The sequence below is a fragment of the Salvelinus namaycush genome, unplaced genomic scaffold, assembly GCF_016432855.1.
Source record: "Salvelinus namaycush isolate Seneca unplaced genomic scaffold, SaNama_1.0 Scaffold1165, whole genome shotgun sequence".
Lineage (NCBI taxonomy): Eukaryota > Metazoa > Chordata > Actinopteri > Salmoniformes > Salmonidae > Salvelinus > Salvelinus namaycush.
The window spans coordinates 50,014-64,666 of record NW_024057859.1 but is presented as its reverse complement, the minus strand read 5'-3'; the positions used below and the strand labels follow the sequence as shown (position 1 = coordinate 64,666).

Here is a 14,653-nt window from a genome sequence, read left to right as displayed (position 1 = left end):
CAGCTTTAGTGGAGGACCCAGTAGGCGCACCAGTTCTAGAACCGCTTGCAGCACACGAACTCCCACCCCTTTCCCCTCCTCTCACAGGTACCTACCCCTATCCCCTCCTCTCACAGGTACCTACCCCTTTCCCCTCCTCTCATAGGTACCTGTACCCCTAGCCCCTCCTCTAACAGGTACTTGTACCCCTAGCCCCTCCTCTCACAGGTACCTGTACCCCTAGCCCCTCCTCTCACAGGTACCTGTACCCCTAGCCCTTCCTCTCACAGGTACCTACCCCTATCCCCTCCTCTCATAGGTACCTATCCCCTCCTCTCATAGGTACCTACCCCTATCCCCTCCTCTCATAGGTACTTACCCCTATCCCCTCCTCTCATAGGTACTTACCCCTATCCCCTCCTCTCATAGGTATTTACCCCTATCTCTTCTCATAGGTACTTACCCCTATCCCCTCCTCTCATAGGTATTTACCCCTATCTCCTCTCATAGGTACTTACCCCTATCCCCTCCTCTCATAGGTATTTACCCCTATCCCCCCCTCTCATAGGTACTTACCCCTATCCCCTCCTCTCATAGGTATTTACCCCTATCTCCTCTCATAGGTACTTACCCCTATCCCCTCCTCTCATAGGTACCTATCCCCTCCTCTCATAGGTATTTACCCCTATCCCCTCCTCTCATAGGTACTTACCCCTATCCCCTCCTCTCATAGGTATTTACCCCTATCCCCTCCTCTCATAGGTACTTACCCCTATCCCCTCCTCTCATAGGTATTTACCCCTATCCCCTCCTCTCATAGGTATTTACCCCTATCTCCTCTCATAGGTATTTACCCCTATCTCTTCTCATAGGTACTTACCCCTATCCCCTCCTCTCATAGGTACCTATCCCCTCCTCTCATAGGTATTTACCCCTATCTCCTCTCATAGGTACTTACCCCTATCCCCTCCTCTCATAGGTACCTATCCCCTCCTCTCATAGGTATTTACCCCTATCTCCTCTCATAGGTACTTACCCCTATCCCCTCCTCTCATAGGTACCTATCCCCTCCTCTCATAGGTATTTACCCCTATCTCCTCTCATAGGTACTTACCCCTATCCCCTCCTCTCATAGGTACCTATCCCCTCCTCTCATAGGTATTTACCCCTATCCCCTCCTCTCATAGGTACTTACCCCTATCCCCTCCTCTCATAGGTATTTACCCTATCTCCTCTCATAGGTACTTACCCCTATCCCCTCCTCTCATAGGTATTTACCCCTATCCCCTCCTCTCATAGGTACTTACCCCTATCCCCTCCTCTCATAGGTATTTACCCCTATCCCCTCCTCTCATAGGTACTTACCCCTATCCCCTCCTCTCATAGGTATTTACCCCTATCCCCTCCTCTCATAGGTATTTACCCCTATCTCCTCTCATAGGTACTTACCTCTATCCCCTCCTCTCATAGGTATTTACCCCTATCTCCTCTCATAGGTACTTACCCCTATCCCCTCCTCTCATAGGTACTTACCTCTTTCCCCTCCTCTTCTGCGATGTCTTTCTAAAAACATTATTCCCATGTCCCTTGTTATAAGTACAAATATCCATTCTACTTAGATACTTCCAAATTTTTGGATCATATTTTGTTACCATGTACTATTCATTTCTGTTGTGCATTCTGCAGGTCCATGACTTCCTTGTTGAGTGAGGACGAAGAGCGATATGTCTGCTCACCTGAGGGTGGTGATAGAGAGATGAGACACAGACCCCACTCAGCACCACTGAGATCTGTGTTTGGAATCTCTGAGGATTCTGTCTTCAACATGGTCCAGAGCGGCCAGTCGCAGAGTGACATCGTACTGTCGTCCAGTTGGAGTAGACGGGAGAAATACAGACCTGTCAAAAAACCAACGGACACCAGGTTTATGATGGGTATTGTAGAGTTGGTTATGAACCTTCTCAACTCCAGATTGGCTGAGCTAATGCGAAGTCTCAGTCAGGGAACTCTAGGTCCGCTGTCTGGTAGTATCTCAGCAAGTCAGCAGTTTGCCCAAGAGATGCTAAGCATGGTGTCTGCTAAGATGTATTCCCATGCCATAGAGCATATTGCGCATGGCCACAAGTCTCCCCTTGAGTTAGAGAGGGAGCTTGAGGCCATATTGGGTCCTCTGGCTGGACAGGTTATAGTCATCATCATAGATAGCATCTTCAAGGCAAAAGCCAACAGAGGAAACAAGGGGCGAGCGACCAGCCCCTTTACCTATTTTCTCACTGCCATTTCGGCAGAAGTACAAAGCCTAGTTGTTCAGAGATCGGCTAGCAGACCGTCCACCAGACTGTCCAACAACGACCCACTGCTGAACATTTCCAAGTCAAAGGTCTTAAGATCAGTTCTGCTCAAAATGGCAGAACTCTTTGGTCAAGGTCCAAGTGAAACCTGTCCAGTTCCACTAGTCCAGAGTCAGTCCAACAACTCTATTTGCGACTGGACTCTGAATGCAGGCACCATTCATCCAAGTCAATTTCTGTCCGACAACAGAATGACAGAAGTGTCATCCGATGTTGTGGATCTTGTACTTGAGGTTTTTGGGATAACAGGATTTTTGGATAGCAGGAGCCCGTCAAGGCCACAGAGTGCCTGCTCCTACAACTCAGCTAGTGGAGCAATAGATATGAGAGCTCTTGCTGGGGACTTGGTCAGACAGGTGTCTGTCAAACTCAGACCCTTTGTCTCTGAGAGTCAACTCTCCACCATGTCCATGACAGATCTGTCATCATCTATTTCTGACTCCACCTTGAAGCAGTTGTGTTGTAGCTCTGCTGTTGCTGCAGCAACTGTCTGTCAAGCAATCAAAACAGAGCTTGAGAGCCAGAGACCTACCAACCTGTCAGCCAGAGACCTACTATCGTCTCTGGTAGAGACCATTGAGGACATGGATATCTCTGACGTCGTCCAGGGCCCGTCAGCCATTTTGGAGGAGACTGCTATGATAAAGCACCCAGAGATGTCCACCTCGATAATATACAGGTCTTTGCTTCTCGACTCATCTCTCGCCTCCTCTAACATGGTCACTGAGAGCATTATCTTCAACAGCCCACGCCCATCAGAGGAGAATGTGAGTATTCAGAAGGTGCTCCCTGCTGATAAAGTTGACATCCTCCATGGTCAACCAGTGGAGGAGTATATCGTCAAAGCTGAGCAATGCATCACTCAGGTCATTCAAGATGCAGCTGTGACATATACTGGCGTGCTGGATAAAACCGACACTTGTGGGAAAACTGTCGGAAGTTCTGTCTGTCTGTGTTTCCGCGGAGAATATTGAGGAGGCATCCTCTGATCTATTTGGTGGAATTATTTCCGACCTGCATGAGGTATCTGAGGTCAATAAGGCCTCCATGCGTACAAAATCAGGTCGCAAAATGTTCTGGGTGGAAGTGAGTTCAGGTTCCCAGAAGATTTATACCAAAACCCTGGACAAACTGAGGAAGCTTTTCACCTCTCACCTTCTCACTGAGGGAAAAAATACTCCTGTGCAAATTGAGCTCTATGACACTGGACTACTTGTAACTGAGACCACTGTGGAGGTATCTCCTGTACAGAAGACAGACAGTAATTCCTCTTCTATGTCCTCAGCCTCAGCCCACCAGCTCACCCTCGACACCTGCACTAAAGGGGTCATCAAACAGGTGATCTCGGTGCTGAGGTTGGAGACTTCAAAGGAAGACCGCTTCGCTTCCGTTGGGGAGAACACATCAAATGCGTCTTTCGACTTCAACCAGAAGTTGGACTCGATAATTTCGAAATTGGAGGACCTCACCATTTCAAGTGACGTGACGTCAGCCGAGATTGCCACGCTCACGCGATCTCGTAGTGCAGCCAGCAGAACCTCTAACATTTCCATCCAGAGCTTTCACAGTGCTGAGTTCCGAGCTACGGCCAAACAGATTGTGCGTGAGGCCATTCTCAGAGCTGCTAGCGAAGCCAACTGTTCTTTGCCACAGAGCATGCCTAGCATCACCTTCTCACACCATGTGGTTTCTACAACTGAAGTTATATTGAATATGATCATGCAAGACCTTGAAAGTGTATCCCAGTACACAGTGGAGGACGCAGACTCCTTCCCACTAGGAGAGAAAAAGCTGCAGTCCCAACTCAATCCCAGAGTTGTCTTTGACAACTCATTTTTTGCTGCTCAAATCATGTACCACAGAGTAAAGGATAGACTGAATGTCTTTTTGTCTTTTCCACCCGTGTCAGTCACCACAGCTAAAGATGTGCTGGACTCCACCCCTGTGGAGACACTCAGATGCTCGAAGTCCCCTGACACTGCTCTTGTTAAGGACAGGAGCCGCCCTCCGTCTGTGAGAAGTGAGAAGCCATTTTCAAAAGTCCGTTTGACTAAAAGGTTTAAAGCCCTTGTGTCTTCGAGTGGCTCCTCCACAGACCACCATGTAATTGACACGTGCAGTGAGGATGTCAGTCTGCCCACCAGGAGTATGTTAGTTGTGAGCGACACCAGTTTGAAGAGAGCCTCTCCTCTCCATGGTTGTGGATTGAGTGAAAGTTGTGAACCTCTTGAGGCTCTACAAGACGGAACAGTGGCATTCAGCCAAGAAGGCTTTAGCAAAACTGCAAAGAAGACACTCAGCTTGATCCTAAATGTGATCAAGTGCAGATTGGCCAACTCTGAGAGTTCATCTGTTGGGCAGAATGCAAGTGAGGAGTGTCTGATAGCCACTAACATGTTAGACTCTCTACTGGAGAGCCTTGACCTGTTGCCTGACATGAGCGCTGCCGATGAGATCACAAGGACAGAATGCCATACCTCTAACGCAATGGACAAGACAGGTTCACAGTCAGCGCTTGTGAGCCAACAAGAAATGAACATATCTGACACCAGTATCATAGTGAAAACTATAATGGACACATTGAAGACAGACGACCTAGAGATGACTTCAGCAGAAGAAAATCTGGATAGGCTTCTGTCAATTGAAGCCCTTCAAGATGCGTCTGGCAACCTGATCGCAAAGGTCCATGGTCTCATTCAGGAGATAACCATAAGACGCCAGCCTCAATCCATGACTGGCCACAGAAGCCTCTCTCAACCAGCGCTGCCAAAGCCAGCACTGAGGAAGCTGTCAAAGGACGATGCGTCAGAGCTCGTTTACAGCTTTGCCCACACTTCTGTTAGCAGACTCCTGGGGCAGTGTTTGGGTAGGCCTATGCCACCCATTGCTGACAGGGTTTTGGATCAGGTCATCAAGTTGATGACAGACATGGTGATGGACAGTCTGACTGATCTGTCCAAGTCTGCAATGGAGGGTGGTAAGTGAAAGTACCTCTTTTCATCTGCATAGGACTTCATTGTAACATGATGCTCAATACATTGCGTTTTATGATGTGAACTTTGCTGGTTGTGTCCAAAATGGCACCTTCTTCCATGTTTAGTGCACTACTTTTGACCAGAGCCAGACCCTATGGGCCCTGTTCAAAAGTTGTGCACTATAAAGGGAAGAGAATTCCTTTTGGAACGCAGTGACTGCTTTCCATTGTTGCGTCCTCTTCTCCCAGTTATTGTACCCAGGTCGGTCACACCAGCTGGCTCTTCTTACTTAGACACCAGCAATGCCGCAAGTGACATCACTCATGGCGTTGTGGCTGACCTTAATGCTACTGAGGAATTCCCCGCCAGGGGCCTTAGCCCGGCTGATGTAAAGGCTGACGGCATGGCCCGCCTTCCCTCTGCCAGAGGGGAAGAGATTAAGAAGAACAGGAAGTGGCGCTTCCTACCCAAAATTGGCAAGATTCCAAAGATCAGGATGAAGGTAGGAGGCTCAGTGTTTTGAGATGACCTCTGTAAGGCAGGGCTGAAATGTACCCTACAGATTCACTAAACCCCTATTGTCTCTCAGCATTAGAACAATGCTGTTGTCATTGTCTTTAGGAGGTTGAGTGAGGCCGCTGTAATACAATCCTAATACACATGGGAGAGAGTCAATGTCTGTAGTGCACTACTTTTGACCAGAGCACTATGGGCCCTTGTCAGAAGTAGTGCCTTACGTAGCCAATAGGGTGCCTTTAGGGATGCATACCATATATTTTACACAGGCTCAGTTGTCCTGATGTGTTTTGTCAACAGCTGTTCAAGACAAAAGAGGAACCGAAGAGCCACCCTGAACAGGATGCGCTGCCTACCAAACGTCTCAGAGAGACTCGTATTTCACAGAGTAAGTGATAAGCATCGATAATGTCATATTGATGTATCACCCTATGGCCAGCTTGTTAAAACAGTGACTACAGATACAGGCGGACAGACAGACGGATAGACAGGCAGACAGACAGACAAACACACACGTTCATTTTCTGATTATGAAATATTCTTATCACAGATGCTGAGTGTGAGGTTCCAGAGGTTCCATCCACTTCCCCACCCAAGGAGGACCTGACAACCACACTGGCCCCTGCTCCCCAGGAGTCCCAGTCCCGTAAACGCCCTCTCATAGTCAGGGTGTTACGAGCTATCTCCAGAGCCGTCTCCAAACCATTCAGAGGAGCTTTTGGGAAGAAGAATTAGCCAAATGCCTGATTTTATTACTATTTTAATCAGAGCCTTTATTTAATAAAACATTACTGCATTGATTTCTGTCTTATTGTTTGTGCAAGATAATGGTAAAGTACTTCAAACCACATAGTCAAACGTATTTATAGTGAAGCACTTCATATATTTTTTATTTTATTTAACCTTCATTTAACTAGGCAAGTCAGTTAAGAACAAATTATTATTTACAATGACGGCCTACCCCGGCCAAACATGTCATCATTGGGAAAGGTAGGCCAAACGACCTTTACTCATCATTGGGAAAGGTAGGCCAAACGACCTTTACTCATCATTGGGAAAGGTAGGCCAAACGACCTTTACTCATCATTGGGAAAGGTAGGCCAAACGACCTTTACTCATCATTGGGAAAGGTAGGCCAAACGACCTTTACTCATCATTGGGAAAGGTAGGCCAAACGACCTTTACTCATCATTGGGAAAGGTAGGCCAAACGGCCTTTACTCATCATTGGGAAAGGTAGGCCAAACGACCTTTACTTATCATTGGGAAAGGTAGGCCAAACGGTCTTTACTCATCATTGGGAAAGGTAGGCCAAACGGCCTTTACTCATCATTGGGAAAGGTAGGCCAAACGGCCTTTACTCATCATTGGGAAAGGTAGGCCAAACGGCCTTTACTTATCATTGGGAAAGGTAGGCCAAACGGCCTTTACTTATCATTGGGAAAGGAAAGCCAAACGGCCTTTACTTATCATTGGGAAAGGTAGGCCAAACGGCCTTTACTCATCATTGGGAAATGTAGGCCAAACGGCCTTTACTCATCATTGGGAAAGGTAGGCCAAACGGCCTTTACTTATCATTGGGAAAGGTAAGCCAAACGGCCTTTACTCATCATTGGGAAAGGTAAGCCAAACGGCCTTTACTCATCATTGGGAAAGGTAGGCCAAACGGCCTTTACTTATCATTCGGAAAGGTAGGCCAAACGGCCTTTACTTATCATTGGGAAAGGTAGGCCAAACGGCCTTTACTTATCATTGGGAAAGGTAGGCCAAACGGCCTTTACTCATCATTGGGAAAGGTAGGCCAAACGGCCTTTACTCATCATTGGGAAAGGTAGGCCAAACGACCTTTACTTATCATTGGGAAAGGTAGGCCAAACGGTCTTTACTCATCATTGGGAAAGGTAGGCCAAACGGCCTTTACTCATCATTGGGAAAGGTAGGCCAAACGGCCTTTACTCATCATTGGGAAAGGTAGGCCAAACGGCCTTTACTTATCATTGGGAAAGGTAGGCCAAACGGCCTTTACTTATCATTGGGAAAGGAAAGCCAAACGGCCTTTACTTATCATTGGGAAAGGTAGGCCAAACGGCCTTTACTCATCATTGGGAAATGTAGGCCAAACGGCCTTTACTCATCATTGGGAAAGGTAGGCCAAACGGCCTTTACTTATCATTGGGAAAGGTAAGCCAAACGGCCTTTACTCATCATTGGGAAAGGTAAGCCAAACGGCCTTTACTCATCATTGGGAAAGGTAGGCCAAACGGCCTTTACTTATCATTCGGAAAGGTAGGCCAAACGGCCTTTACTTATCATTGGGAAAGGTAGGCCAAACGGCCTTTACTTATCATTGGGAAAGGTAGGCCAAACGGCCTTTACTCATCATTGGGAAAGGTAGGCCAAACGGCCTTTACTCATCATTGGGAAAGGTAGGCCAAACGGCCTTTACTTATCATTGGGAAAGGTAAGCCAAACGGCCTTTACTCATCATTGGGAAAGGTAGGCCAAACGGCCTTTACTCATCATTGGGAAAGGTAGGCCAAACGGCCTTTACTCATCATTGGGAAAGGTAGGCCAAACGGCCTTTACTCATCATTGGGAAAGGTAGGCCAAACGGCCTTTACTCATCATTGGGAAAGGTAGGCCAAACGACCTTTACTCATCATTGGGAAAGGTAGGCCAAACGGCCTTTACTCATCATTGGGAAAGGTAGGCCAAACGGTCTTTACTCATCATTGGGAAAGGTAGGCCAAACGGCCTTTACTTATCATTGGGAAAGGTAGGCCAAACGACCTTTACTCATCATTGGGAAAGGTAGGCCAAACGGCCTTTACTCATCATTGGGAAAGGTAGGCCAAACGGCCTTTACTCATCTTTGGGAAAGGTAGGTCAAACGGCCTTTACTCATCATTAGGAAAGGTAGGCCAAACGGCCTTTACTCATCATTGGGAAAGGTAGGCCAAACGGCCTTTACTCATCATTGGGAAAGGTAGGCCAAACGGCCTTTACTCATCATTGGGAAAGGTAGGCCAAACGGCCTTTACTTATCATTAGGAAAGGTAGGCCAAACGGCCTTTACTCATCATTGGGAAAGGTAGGCCAAACGGCCTTTACTCATCATTGGGAAAGGTAGGCCAAACGGCCTTTACTTATCATTGGGAAAGGTAGGCCAAACGGCCTTTACTCATCATTGGGAAAGGTAGGCCAAACGGCCTTTACTCATCATTGGGAAAGGTAGGCCAAACGGCCTTTACTCATCATTGGGAAAGGTAGGCCAAACGGTCTTTACTCATCTTGGGAAAGGTAGGATGTGTTCTGGACACATCCTTTCTGTGCTCCAGCAATTTAAGAACAGATGCCTCCTTCCATCAGCCGTATGCACCTTGTTCAGTATCTGTCACTTTACAGTACTGTAGTTCATGATCTGGTTCTACTTACTTTATGACATTCCTCCTCGTTCTTATAGGCTGGAGCAGACTTAGTCTCAAAATAAGACTGGTTTAAAATAGTTTTAGCCTGTTAAAGCAGGGTTTCCCAAACCTTTCTTTTTCAAGGTGAAGGGGGAGGTTCGGACAGAGCTAAAGGACGTCCATTTTTTTTGCACTGATCACAGACGTGGTCAAGTGTAAATATGACTTCTTACATGAGCCTGACAGTGCATCTCACGAAAGACTGAACACTATCTCAGGCTAACATAGTTTGGAAAGCAATTGGCTATTGCTTCAAAGAGAAGACAATGAAAAGACTAATCTGTCTTTTAGTTATCAAAATTCTCAACTTAATTGAGCGAACAGTATTTTTGCCATTGGCTATATCCCCGGTGAGTGTGCATATTCACTTTCTTTATCCCTGGGTCAGTGCCACTTTAAAGTCATATTGAAAAAGATTCTGCTAATCTCTATAGTCATATAAAGTGTAGTAGAATTGCATGATACAAAATATTTTAACAAGGGGGGGAAAAAATCCTGTAAAGAGAAACATATCTGACATAGCCTAGCCTAGCCTTACTCCACCACGCGCTGCATTGAACAGCCGTTTTTTTGTGAACAGTGATTGAGTTATATTATTAACCTAAATGATGACTATCCAATTTACTAATCACATTAGCAATAGTCAGCTATCTTACAAAAGTCTGTAAATGTGATGATGCATAGAATGCTTTATATATTTTTTATGGTGAAAATTAGCTTCCCCTTAACTTGAGACTCGCGCGCCTATGAGCAAGACAGTTAGGCCTAAACACTCCGTTTTCCTTTGCTAATGTTTCCCCCGTCCGTCTGTCGGCTGTCAGTTATGTCAATGACTGTGTACATACCGCACGTCAATCACCGACACCGGAAGTCCCATGACCGTCACAGCCCTAGTTGTATGCTTGAGTTTGTTCAAGAGAGGCTTTGACGCCAGATTTGAGCAGATCTTGCTTTAGTTTTCCTCAGCCTGTGTTTTGTTTCTCTCTCCTTTTCCTGTTAGATGGTGATGCTGCTTCTCTCCAGAGGAGCCAACATTAATGCTTTTGACGAGAAGGACCGCCGAGCAATCCACTGGGCTGCTTACATGGGTAATGAGTTGACCACACATTTACATTCTGACTAATGTCCTTATCCCAGTGAGTGAATGAATTGGCTGTGTGTTAGCCTCACAGCTCAGCTGTATGGTCCACCTCTAGTGTGTTATTATGTCAGAATGATGGACTAAGTATGTTGATAAGATGTAGGTTTTCAATTGTACTAACACGATGTAGGTATTGTTTATGGTGCTGTGTACCACTGTAAACTAACCTCTCTCTCCCTCTATATCTCTGCCTATCTCTCTGTCTCTCTCCATCTGTCTGTCTCTCTCTCCATCTCTGTTTCTCTCTTTGTCTCTCTTTTCCCCCCCATAGGGCACATTGAGGTGGTGAAACTGCTGGCCTCTCATGGATCAGAGGTGTCCTGTAAAGACAAGAAGGCCTACACCCCTCTCCACTCTGCAGCCTCCAGCGGCATGATCAGCATAGTCAAGTACCTCCTGGACCTTGGGGTGGATGTGAGTCAATGCATACATACACCTCCCCACATTCAACTGTGTAGTCACTGTTCAATTACAACTCCACGAAAAGACAGAGCTCTAGTGTGTTGGAGAATGATTTCCTTCAAGTAATGAAGAGATGGAGGTTGGGCCAGGGGGTTGGGATCAGTGGGTTGGGACAAGTGTGTTGGGACCAGTGGGTTGGGACCAGGGGATTGGGGCCAGGGGGTTGGGACCAGGGGGTTTTCATAACCAAGTAATGAAGAGATGGAGGTTGGGCCAGGGGGTTGGGACCAGTGGGTTGGGACAAGTGTGTTGGGACCAGTGGGTTGGGACCAGGGGATTGGGGCCAGGGGGTTGGGACCAGGGGGGTTTCATAACCAAGTAATGAAGAGATGGAGGTTGGGCCAGGGGGTTGGGACCAGTGGGTTGGGACAAGTGTGTTGGGACCAGGGGGTTGGGACCAGTGTGTTGGGACCAGGGGGTTGGGACCAGTGTGTTGGGATCAGGGGGTTTTCATAACCAAGTAATGAAGAGATGGAGATTGGATCCAGAGGGTTGGATCCAGGAGGTTGGAGCCAGTGGGTTGGGACCCAGTGTGTCGGGACACAGTGTGTTGGGTCAGGGGGTTTTCCTAACCAAGTGACCTGATCAGGAATGTATTGTCTCTCTCTCTATCAACATGTTAAATGTGCAACCAGAGGAAAAGAAACTCTGGACCACCTTTACTCCATATTCAAAGATGCATACAAAGCTCTCCCTCGCCCTCCATTTGGCTAATCTGACCATATTTCTATCCTCCGGATTCCTGCTTACAAGCAACAATTAAAGCAGGAAGCACCAGTGACTAGATCAATAAAAAAGTGGTCAGATGAGGCAGATGCTAAACTACAGGACTGTTTTGCTAGCACAGACTGGAATATTTTCCGGGATTCTTCCGATGGCATTGAGGATTACACCACATCAGTCACTGGCTTCATCAATAAGTGCATCGATGACGTCGTCCCCACAGTGACTATACGTACATAACCCAACCAGAAGTCATGGATTACAGGCAAAATCCAACCTTAGCTAAAAGGGTAGAGCTGCCGCTTTCAAGGAGCGGGACTCTAACCTGGAAGCTTATAAGAAATCCCGATATGCCCTCCGACGAACCATCAACCAGGCAAAGCATCAATACAGGACAAAGATCACATCATACTACACCGCCTCCGATGCTGGTCGGATGTGGCAGGGCTTGCAAACTATTACAGACTACAAAGGGAAGCACAGCCGAGAGCAGCCCAGTGACACGAGCCTACCAGACGAGCTAAATTATTTATATGCTCGCTTCGAAGCAAGTAACACTGTAACATGCATGAGAGCACCAGCTGTTCCGGACTACTGTGTGATCACATTCTCCGCAGCTGATGTGAGTAAGACCTTTAAACAGGTCAACATTCACAAGGCCACAGGGCCAAACGGATTACCAGGATGTGTACCCGAGCATGCGCTGACCAACTGGCAAGCGTCTTCACTGATATTTTCAACCTCTCCCTGTCTGAGTCTGTAATACCAACATGTTTCAAGCATTGCACCATAGTCCCTGTGCCCAAGAAGACTAAGGTAACCTGCCTAAATAGCTACCGACCCGTAGCACTCACGTCTGTGTTTTTGAAAGGCTGGTCATGGCTCACATCAACACCATGATCCTAGAAACCCTAAACCTACTCCAATTTGCATACCGCCCCAACAGATCCACAGATGATGCAATCTCTATTGCACTCCACACTGCCCTTTCACACCTGGACAAAAGGAACACCTATGTGAGAATGCTATTCATTGACTACAGCTCAGCGTTCAAACCATAGTGCACTCAAAGCTCATCACTATCAATCAATCAAATGTATTTATAATTATGTCACAAAGTGCTGTACAGAAACCCAGCCTAAAACCCCAAACAGCAAGCAATGCAGGTGTAGAAGCACGGTAGCTAGGACAAACTCCCTAGGAAGGCCAAAACCTAGGAAGAAACCTAGAGAGGAACCAGGCATAAGGGGTGGCCAGTCCTCTTCTGGCTGTGCCGGGTGGAGATTATAACAGAACATGGGCAAGATGTTCAAATGTTCATAGATGACCAGCAGGTTCAGATAATAATAATAACAGTGGTTGTAGAGGGTGAAACAGGTCAGCACCTCAGGAGTAAATGTCAGTTGGCTTTTCATAGCCGATCATTCAGAGTATCTCTACCGCTCCTGCTGTCTCTAGAGAGTTGAAAACAACAGGTCTGGGACAAGGTAGCACGTCCAGTGAACAGGTCGGAGTTCCATAGCCGCAGGCAGAACAGTTGAGACTGGAGCAGCAGCACGGCCAGGTGGCCTGGGGACAGCAAGGAGTCATCAGGCCAGGTAGTCTTGAGGCATGTCCTCCGAGAGAGAGAGAGAGAGAGAGAAACAGAGATAATTAGAGAGCATACTTAAATTCACACAGAACACCGGATAAGACAGGAGAAATACACCAGATATAACAGACTGACCCTAGCCCCCCGACACATAAACTACTGCAGCATAAATACTGGAGGCTGAGACAGGAGGGGTCGGGAAACACTGTGGCCCCATCCGACGATACCCCCGGACAGGGCCAAACAGGCAGGATATAACCCCACCCACTTTGCCAAAGCACAGCCCCCACACCACTAGAGGGATATCTTCAACCACCAACTTACTATCCTGAGACAAGGCCGAGTATCTCCAGTATCTCCAATCTCCAGTGGGTGCGCGGGAGGGGGTAGATCCAGAATTTTGGGAATCCTGTAGAAAGGAGATCGCGTCTCTTCCCTCCACGACCTCCGGGAAACCTTGAAGTCTCAAATTCGAGTGCCTTTGGAAATGTTCATAATAATCAAATTTCTCCTCGAGTTTAGCGATGGAGTCTTCCAACTTCTTGTATTTTTGGTCCACTTCCTCACGGACGTCCAGGATGGCAGCCTGGTGGTCAGCATGGTCTTTTTCTAACTTTGTCACTCGTCCCTTTGTGACTTTATGGTCTTCGTGGAGTTTATCGACCAGTACATCAATTTTGCTGAGGGGTTCAGAAAGTGTCTCTTGGATTTATTTTTGTTATACCCTTGTCCATCTCCATTCTGAACCATGCTGGTGCTTCTTCCCGAGCTAGCATCCGCCGAGGCCGACGAAGGGCTGTCAGAGAGGGGCATTTTTCCATGCCTCGTCTGAGGCTTTGACATATTTGGCATATTTTGTTTTGGCGATACAATAAATGTTTTAACTTCCAACTCACTATTAACGAACAGTTAAACAATGTCAAAATGCCTTAAAACTGTTTGAAAGTTCGAGGACACTACGCAGATGCGTCTTGTTAGAGCTTCGCCATTGGCGGAAGTCCCTCTCATATCATCATTCTTAACAGTCATCGTCCAACAAGTCTTCTACTGTTGTTCTTCTCCATTTCATGCACAACACATTGGAGGGACACTTCACATATGTAGTGGGTGTACTTTCCATGTTACAGTATTTCCTTTATAACATTTATAATGACTACATAACTAACAAAACAACATTAGTGTTCTTTAGATCACCTCTGACCATTCCCCACGTTTTATGTTAGATATATTGTTCCAGTAGTTGCTTCTGAACGTGTTAGAATTTCGTCGGGAAAAAGTATTCTTGAAACAAAGCAAAGGGCGTGAGTTGTTAACCCCCACCAGTTCCCTCCTCCCCCCTCTGCGGGAGAGAGGGGGCGGCAGCGTAGCCTAGTGGTTAGAGCGTTGGACTAGTAACCGAAAGGTTGCAAGATCGAATCCCCGAGCTGACAAGGTACAAATCTGTCGTTC

General features: G+C 47.0%; 1 protein-coding gene and 1 long non-coding RNA gene across 2 annotated transcripts in view; both read left to right on the top strand.

The window, feature by feature from the left end:
* The window catches only part of LOC120035949 (polysialoglycoprotein-like), a 58,954-nt gene that overhangs the window by 12,166 nt on the left and 32,135 nt on the right, over positions 1 to 14,653 (top strand). The window lies entirely within an intron of this gene.
* On the top strand, positions 6,125 to 6,621 carry LOC120035952. Its single transcript, XR_005474376.1, has 2 exons — positions 6,125 to 6,209; positions 6,372 to 6,621. It is a non-coding gene; the product is annotated as an uncharacterized LOC120035952 (long non-coding RNA).